At 40.6% G+C, this 9,859-nt stretch overlaps 1 pseudogene; it reads right to left on the bottom strand.

Moving 5' to 3' along the window:
* Positions 1–539: 539 nt before the first annotated feature.
* On the bottom strand, positions 540–1,317 carry LOC115283614 (annotated as a pseudogene).
* Between the last annotated feature and the right edge of the window lie 8,542 nt (positions 1,318–9,859).

The raw sequence follows: 9,859 nt of genomic DNA, 5'->3' as shown, positions 1-9,859 counted from the left end.
GATCTCTAACTTGGATTCAGATCCATAATGATAAGATCTCTAATATCTCCTAGGGCAAAAGTAGGCTCTTTACAGAGGCTGCAAGTGACCAGAGCTCTACTGTATAACTATCTTGTTTGGGCTCATGGCTACATAAGTTTGAACCTTGCTCTAGTGTCTTCTCCAGACAGAAGTCCATGGACAGCTATAGTCTGTATGTGACAGTTTTAGCTTATCTTTGATAAGTGCCAGAGTGGCATGATACCAGCTGCTTGACTCGATTCTTTCATGAGCCATCAATGGAGCATGCGTAATCTCCACAGCGGCCCCTGCTGGCCACACAGGAACCTGGCTCTCACTGGTTTCCCAGGGAAATTAACACTATTAGAATTGGGGCCTTTAGATTGGAAATAAAGTTCTGATTCTCCACCTTAGGCACATATGAGAACATTCCATCCATACCTCAGAATATCTGGCGATGGGAACCAGTCATTGGTATTTTCTGCTGCAAAGGGTGACAATCATAAAGTAAAGGGTCATTAAAAAAATTTTTTTTCAGATTATAAACGCTTTATTTTATTTTATTTTTTAACATAGAGGGAGTTTGGTGGTTGTTATATGGCCATTTGATGTTTTTACGACTAAGAGTTCAAGTTCAGGCTGTCTTATAGAATGTAAATATATACCCACATGTGTATATGTAACTGTTATCAAATTAAGCTTAGTCACTAAAAGAAGATTCACTATCTGAACTTTCTTCTGTATTTTTTTCACCTTCACCATCAGGCACTGGAGCATCTGGCCTCTCAAGAAGATCTGGGTCTAGTCCTTCCGATATCATTTTGTTTCTTATTGCCTTCACTGGAACACCCACTTGAACCATTTTGAGATATCTGGCATATCTTGGGTCCTTGGCTACAGTTAAGATATTTTCTGGTGTTACTTCACTTTCCTGTGGTCCAGAGTCTTGTAAACTGTTCTGCTGTGATTTCTCTGAAGTGGTTTCAGAATGTGATTCATTGGTGATACCAGTGGCATTTACAGGAGAAACTTCAAATGTGATATCATCTAGGCCTGGGATAGATGACAACTTTGCATCTAAAATATTGAGAGTTGTTTCAATTTGCTGGATACGAAGAGAAAGGTCTGACAGTTTCTCCTCTCAAACTGTAGAAAAGCAGTTGAGGAACTTTACAGTGTGCACCACAAATTGGTTTAGAAATGCCACCGTTCTTTTCTGTTGAATAGCTGGCACCTTGGTCAGGTCTATGCCTGATCCCATGAGAGGAAGCCCGTCCTCTTCCATCTCCTCAGCGGGCAGGGGACCCAGGGCTCGCCCACAAATCCCTCCCAGACGGGGCCCGCCCAACCCGGTAATAATGTTCAAACACCTCCCCCTTAAAAATTTTTTTAAACATTTATTTATTTTTGAGAAAAAGAGAGAGACAGCGTGAGCAGGGGAGGGTCAGAGAGAGAGGGAGACACAAAATTCAAAGACAGGCTCCAGGCTCATGAGCTAGCTATGAGCACAGAACCTGACGCCAGTCTCAAACCCACAAACCATGGGATCATGACCTGAACTGAAGCTCGACGCTCAACCAACTGAGCCACCGGGGCGCCCCTTTAAAGTAAAGAGTCTTGGGGCGCCCGGGTGGCTCAGTCGGCTAAGCATCCGACTTCAGCTCAGGTCATGATCTCACAGTTTGTGGGTTCAAGCCCCACATCAGGCTCTGTGCTGACGGCTCAAAGCCTGGAGCCTGCTTCAGATTCTGTGTCTCCCTCTCTCTCTGCCCCTCCCCCATTCATGCTCTGTTTCTGACTCCATAATAAATAAACATCAAAAAATTTAAAAAATTAAGGGTCTTTACTACATGCCTCGCATGTAGGCCAGAATTGGCTGATCCCTGGACATAATATATTTTTAAATGTATAAATAGATCTATAGATATATGTATATACACGCACATATATGCTTTGAAGGGAGATAGACATAGATATGTAGACCTCTCCTTAATGTGATAGGCAATGAATTTGCATCCTATAGTTGTTCATATTACCCTTTTGAGCTTTAACAATAAACATATTCATTGGTGACCAATAGCTTTATACGTTTATTTCCTACCTTTGGAGTTGATTCTTGACATGCAGCCATGGGTATGGGCACTTCCTGGGAGATCCTAAGCAGGTTTTTAGTGGTGGAGCAGAACTCTACTTTCTCAGTGCACTTGGTTTGCCCTCAACACCACTGCAGCTTCGGACTTACACACATGGCCGGGCCTGGGCCCCAGGAGCACCCCGCTGACACCCACACTTGGGCTGCCTCCGAGTCCGCGGGACCTCCGTCCTGGGGATGTGGAAACCAAGGCCCCTGCCCTAACTTGGCAGCATAGCCATCTCTAGAGTAAAACTGCAGCTTAACCCTGAGGAATCCTGTTCCCCCCACGGCCCCCAAAACGTGCTGAGTTGTTATCCTTGGGGCTTTGGGACCAGGGGGTTGAATGAACAAACTCATAAACATATCTTGTGTAAAAAGGTTTTAGAATTGTATTGTTGTAGTGCTATCCTTGAGCTCAACATACAGATTCCATGTCATCATCTCATTCTCCTTTGCTGGTTTTTATAAGAAGGTTAAATGTTAGAAATGGCATTGGAAATTGGGATAGTTCACAAAATCCTATGTGCCTTGTCACATTCACTTGACTATTTCTTTGGTTTCTCATTCATCCTAAGTCGCCTTCCGCCTCTAGACTGAGATGAAATGCAACAATTTAGAGCATGGACTGTGGTTTTCTGAGACACCGACAAGGAGCTGGGAGAAACAACAGGTGATCAACTAGAAATGGGAGGTTAAAAGCCCCCACCCTTGCCCCTCCAAAGAGTGTCCTGAGCTACACTTTCTCCCTGAAGACCTTCCAGAAAACATCCCAGTGTGACCAGTGAACATGCCAGCTTGATCACTTGCTGTGATCAAGTTGTGGCAGCCCAGCTACCTTGAACTTAGGTGTGTCCTCTTGGGGCCATAAGAAGCTGCCTCATGTCTGGGGAAAGAAACAGTGGTGCGAATTCTCGCATCCTGGAAGTCCCGAGAATCCCTGAGCCTCAAAACATTAATTATTCCAGTGTGTCTTGAACCTATTAAAGGTGTTTCCACCTAGACGGTATCTCCCTGAGCTTCTGGCTTTTGGTGGTGGTTTGCTTTTGTTTTTACTTAGGCAGAAACCTCTCCTTTTAATGTAATTATCTCTTGTGATTCATATAATCAATATGCAATCATTTTGTATTAACCAAGATTGGCCTTTGCCTTGTGAGCTAACTGAAAAGCCAGAGGCCAGTCTATTTCTCATAGAACATCAGACACTTTAATGAGGTAAAATATGAGCTTTTAGGCTAAACACAATTTAACTCTGCCTTGTGGAAAGATGGAAGATGTAGACAGCCCTATGAAATGTCACGGTTTGGTAGCATCTTCAGATAGCAGAAGATGGTTTTTCCTTTGTTGCTCACTAATTGTGTATTTATACATTCAGAGACAAGAGTTCTTTTCCTCAAACCCCCCCCCCCAAAGAATAAAACAAAATAAAACCCAAACCAGACAACAGGATACTTGAGACCAGACTTTGCAATTCTTGCTTTGGGTGAGATTCCTTTGTGCTGCTTTTCTCACAAAAGTTCTAGAAGAGTCTTCAGGCATTTGAACAGGATGTGGCACCCCCGGGAACCCATTTTCCCAGAACCATACTTAGGAAACTTAAGTGCAGCTGAGGCTGGGAAGGGTCACAGCCCACCAATTGGGCCTTGTCACTCCACAGGCCTTGAGCTGTGGGGAGCGAGAGAGCACCAGCTGTATTCAGTAGGAAATCCTGATTTAGAAGTTTGAAAAAGGAAAGAGGGGAAAAAAATAGATTCTTGAGGATTCCTGACCTGATTTAAAGATGAAAGGAAAACTAGGGAAACAACTTAGTAGTCAGAAATCTGGTAGCCTGGCCCTATTCTTGCAGTCAAAATTGGCTCTTTATTTTGTTGTTGTTGTTGTTGTATTTATTTATTTATTTAGGTGAGTAGAGGGATTGTGTGAAAGAAGAAATGAGGGTTTTACATTTTGAGGGGTGATACTACTTTTTAGATAATTTTGGATTCAGAGGAATTGCACAAATATTGAAGTGAGTTGCTATGTATACTTGACTCATTCTGCCCTATGTTAGCATCTTACACAACCATAGAATGTTTACGTAAACTAAGAAATCAACCTTCGTACAATATATGAAACTACTGACTTTAGTTGGATTTCACCAGTTTTTCCATTACTATTCTTTTTCTAGTCCAGGATCCCACGTTTCTTTAATTCTTACGTTTCATTAGTCTTTCCCACACCCTCAGTCTGTCCTTGTCTTTAATGACCTTGATGCTTTGAAAAGAACACAGTTAAGTTAGAGAAAGTTCCTCTGTTTGAGTTTATCTGATGTTTCCTCATGATGAGATTATCTAGTTTGAGGATGAATAGATCAGAAGGTGTCCTTCCCAGTGCACTGTATCAGGAGTACATAATTTTGGTATGTGTTAACTGGTGATTTTAACTTTGGTCAGTTGGCTGAAGTGGTATTTGTCAAGATTCTCCACCAAAAACTTACTTTTTTCCTCTTGTAACTATTAAACATTTGAAGAGAGATAAGTTTAAATCTATGCAAATATCCTGCTTCTGATTAAACTCCTGTCCCCTGACACTATGATCCTTCCTCAGATCTTGCTTCCAGCCTTGATTACTGTGATGGTCTACTTCCCTTATGCCTTCTGCATTTGTTGACTGGAGTTGAGTGAAGAAGATGTGTCCATTTTCCTTCATTTATTTGTTTATAGTATGGATTCATAGATATTTATGTCATTCTTTGGTTTCCAATTCAATCCTTTCATTTATTTGGTTGTTCAAATGGTTCTAAGTTTGGGCTTTGGGGACTCTTTCTGGTGGCTCTTGTGCCCCTTTGATATGCTCCTATCTTTTTATTTTTTTATTTTTATTATTATTTTTTTTTAGTTCTTCCTTTCTGGAACCAACCACAAGAAGCTCCAAGTTCCTCTTACTTTATCTTCTGCCCCAATCCCAGAATCAACCAGTTCTCCAGAGATTCTTGGTCCCTTTTCTTGGAGAATGGTATTAGAAACCAAGATCTGAGCAGTGGGTGTACTCATTTGCTCCCGGAGTATTGTTGCTTCTAGCTTATCTCAGTAGCTACAATTAGATAATATATGTGTGTGTATAGTACCTCATCTATATACTCACCTCTTGTTATTTGTGTCTATTTATCTGTGTGTGTGTGTGTGTGTGTGTGTGTGTGTGTGTATCTTAAAGACACAAGTGAATATTGATCCCTCTGACTCCAACCCAGTACCGGAGGGTTTATTCTAGCCTTCTTCCTTTCCTATTTGTAACTTATTTTTCTAATAGTGGGAGATTGGCTTTAATTATTTATATTTGCTTATTTTTTCCTCTCTAGTATACAAACAGTTTCAGAAGTTCTAATCCTTGCCCCCCTGTGAGAAACAGATCTACCAACTAGAATCCAGTGTGTATTATACATTGTTTTTTGCTTTAGCTTCACAGTAGCCACTCAAACTTTTCCAAAGTGCTTGGATAGGCAATATTTTAGGTAGGGTCATATGAGAGTGCTTGTTAACTTTTAAGAAGCTGCCAAATGATTTTCCAAAGTGACTGTACCATTTTGCATTTCCACCTGCAGCATGACATTCCCAACTGTTCTGTGTTTTTACCAGTACTTGGTATTGCAGATTTTTAAGGCAAACTTCTAAACCTGTGTTTCTCAGTTTCCTCATCTGTGAAATGGAGATAACACTGGTACCTCCCTCATTTAGTCGTATGAGAGTTAAGTGAACTGATAGGTATAAAGCACTCAGAATGGGGTTGCAGATAAAATCCAGGACTTCCAGTTAAATTTGAATTTCAAATGAATATTTTTTTAGTACAAATCATCCCACATAATATTTGAGATATGCCAGAATACAGTTTATCCAGAATTTGGATTTAGCCTGAAAAATACAGAGTGCCCAGTTACATGTGAATTTCAGGTAAATAATTATTTTTAATATAAATCTGTCCCAAATATTACATGGAACATATTTATACTAAAAAGCTGAAGTTTTAGGGGTCCTATTTAGAAGCCACCCAATTCTCAGGCCTTTGCATATGTACAAAAGGATTGGAGCTCTTCACCAAAGAAATTTTCAAATATCCATGAGGAGGACATAGAAGAGACTCAAAGGTTCTTGGGTGAGCTTGGACTACATGCATCTCCTGGTAAAGTATTTGTTTTAACTGACATCTGTGTTGAAATTAAATATGCATGCAGAATTGTGAGCAAAGCACAAGTCCATGGCTGGATCCACTTCCACCCAGTCAGCAAACCCAACGATTCATTATCAGATCAAGAAACAGCATTTTACTAGCCCACTATCCTGACTTGTAATGCAGCAGACTAATTTGGAGCTGGCTGGCTTTTAAGCAGATTTAAGATACTGATATTTTCCCCCCAACAGATTACAAGGGAATTTCCTGAGAAATTTCCTCTCTAAGTGACTTCCTAGGGGCTTTCTACTTAAAAGTAGGTCATTATCCTTTTGAATTAAATTGGCAAACGGAGACAAGTCTGAGCCAAAGAGAGGGATCTTCTAAATATGGGGTCTTCTGGAATGCTGGCAGGTGCTTAATTGATTGGAAGAACCTGTAATTATATTTCCTCTTAAGTCTTTTTCAAAGACCAGGTAATAACAGCAAATGCTTCCATAGCATTAACCATGTGTCAGATGTTCAAAGCCCTTTCCATTTATTAACTCAGAAAATCCCTACAACAGTCGACTGAGTAAGGTATTGTTATCATCCCCATTTTTCGGATGAGTCAGATGAGGAAATCACGGCACAGAGAGATAAAGTAATCTGCCCAAGACCTCACAGCCAGCAAGGGACAGGACTGGGATCTGAACTCAAGCAATTTGGCTACAGATGCTATTCTTTTAAAAACCACACCACAGCTCTGTCCTCTAAGGGTAGTTCTTAATCATTTTCCTTTCCTGGGGTCCATTTTACGTAATCTTTAAAAATTGGTTGAACACCTGAGTTTTGTCTTTTTTGAATTGTTACTTGGCCTCAGCTTGGCATCTTGGTGGTTGCAGGTGTCTGAGGTATGAAGTGATGAGTGTAACGAATTCTCAGTTACCCAAGAATAGGAGTCCACACGGCATCTGGAGATAAAGAGAGAGAGGTGCTGGAGTAATGATCTGAGCCCAAGGTCTCCAAACTTACTGAAGAGGGGATTGTAGCTAATGGAGCACTGATTTCTCATTGCAGGTGATAAATCTTCCTAATGGCATTTCAAACCCAGAGTTCTAAATTTAAATATTTTAATATTAATTTATTCTAATGCCACTTCAAGTGGATAATGAACAACACTATCAGCTGAATTAAAAAGAGAAAAGAAAAATCAAAGACAAAACCTTGTGAATTCTCCAATCCAGGGGAGAGTAAAAAACATTTCCTCAAAACTCCTTTCTTAAAGAACAAACAAAAAAACCCAAATCAAACCAAAAAAACAAAATAAACCAACTCCTTTCTTTTTTTGTTGGGTAATAATGATACTCAAAACCATAGTAAGTTTAAATGACTATTTTTAGCATTTTGAGGAAGGCAAGGCATCGCTGCTATTGCTCTGGGGATTTGAGTTTTGGCCACCTGAGGAGCGTAGGAATGGGTACTATTGCCAAGCATTTACTGTGCTGCTGGTGTTTTCTCTGTACTTTATGCAGATTATCTCATTTAATACTTATTTTAATTGCTTTTAACATTTATTCAGTTTTGAGAGACAGAGAGAGATAGAACATGGGTGGAGGAGGGGCAGAGAGAGAGGGAGACAGAATCTGAAGCACGCTCCAGGCTGTGAGCACAGAGCGGGACGTGGGGCTCGAACTCACAGATGGCGAGATCCTGACCTGAGCTGAAGTAGGACACTTAACGAACTGAGCCATTCAGGCGCCCCTCATTTAATCTTTTAACAATCATATGAACAGGTATTCTTTTTATAAATGAGGAAACCAAGGTTTCAAGACTTAAGGCACAACTTAACTAAATACAGGGACCAGGGTATGTCTGATTCTGGAACCTGAGCTCTTAACCGTGGTCTCTCATGATGGGAGCTTGTTTGCATCATTGGGAAAATTAAACAGCCACAGATCCCCCCGCAAAGTGGAACAGCGAAAAGGGGAGCATATGGTGTAACCAGTGGTCTGGAATTGCTGGGAACGGCAGTGTCCCAGGACACTGACCTGTGGTGAGTTGGGGAAGGTCAGTCAAACACTGGAGTAGAGCTCCAGAGAGAGTGAGTGTACTTAAGGCTGGAAGGAATAAGTGACAGAGCACATGGAAGTCACAGCAGAAACTGAGCTAACCCTCTTTAGAGTCACCCTGTAGCCGAACTCCCCAAGGTGATACCCAGATTGAGTGGAAAGCAATTCCTCAAGGTCTGTGGGTGCCATAAGAAATTCAGCAGCACCTATTCCGTGTTGTGAGCTAAATAGCCAGGAGAAGGACCACATTTTTCAGTTCCCACTAGAATGTTTGACCTCTGATGTCAGCTATCAGCTCCAAATATACCCTTCATTATGCTCTGCAACGAACAATGGAATTCCTTTAAGTATTTTACCTTTAAAGTGACCAATAAAATAAGAACTATTTATATTATATATGTGTATATATATACATATTTACACACAATAAAATTTTTTTAAGTAAGTGAGCTTAAAATGCTAAGTTTTTTTTAAACATTTGTTTTTGAAGGACAAGGAGACTGAGCATGCATGAATGGGGGAGGATCAGAGAGGAAGACACAGAATCTGAAGCATGCTCCAGGCCCTGAGCTGTCAGCACAGAGCGTGATGCGGGGTTCAGACCCGTAAACCATGAGATCACGACCTGAGCCGCAGTCAGATGCTTAACCAACTGAGCTACCCAGGTGTCCCAAAATGTTAAATATTTAATATAGAGGGGAGAGACCCCAGGGAACCATGCAGAGTTTCTTTATATCTCAGTCTTTTTTCATAGTTAATAATTCTTTATATGAAGCTCCCTCCTTTAGCCCACAGTCAGAAATCTATCTTCTGATGAGACCAAAACTGCTGCATTTTCCATAGACTACCTACCTTCCCAAATAAAATTATGCGATTCTGGTGGGAAATCTAAACACTAAGACAAAACTTTTTTTTTTTTTTTAAGTAGTCTTCCCGCCAAGCACAGAGCCCAATGCAGGGATCAAACTCCCAAGACCAAGTCTTGAGCTGAGATAAAAAGCTAGATGCTTAACCGACTGAATCACCCAGGCACCCCACACCTTTTGTATTTAAATCTTTTTGTATTTTAAAAAATGTATTTATTTCTCATTGTATTGATACACATTAAATTCATTTCAGGTGTACGATACAGTGATTCAACAACTCTCTATGTTATGCTTGCCATAGATGCGGCTGTCATCTGTCACCATATAATGCTTAAAAATTTATGTTTTTAAATTTACTTTGCCTTTATATTTTTGGCATTAAGGGTGGCTATGGGAGCAAAATTTCTCCAATCTAATCAATTCAGGTTATATAAAATGACTATTTCTCATCAAGGATATAAATAGGCTATTTCCAAATACTAGAAGGTAATATCCTCGTTTACAACTTCTTTGCCTCCCCATTTCTTCCTGGATAAAAGGGAAACTCCTTGGGATGACGTGCAATGCCCTCCATAATCTAGCCCTTGCCTGCCTTTCTGTTTTATTTTCTGCTATTATAGCTGTGAGCTTCACAGTCTAGAAAAATTGAAGTCCTGTAGTCCCCCCCC

Source organism: Suricata suricatta, chromosome 2 (genome assembly GCF_006229205.1).
Source record: "Suricata suricatta isolate VVHF042 chromosome 2, meerkat_22Aug2017_6uvM2_HiC, whole genome shotgun sequence".
NCBI classification, from domain to species: domain Eukaryota; kingdom Metazoa; phylum Chordata; class Mammalia; order Carnivora; family Herpestidae; genus Suricata; species Suricata suricatta.
Note: the sequence above shows the minus strand (reverse complement) of the source record. Positions and strands in the feature narration are given on the sequence as shown.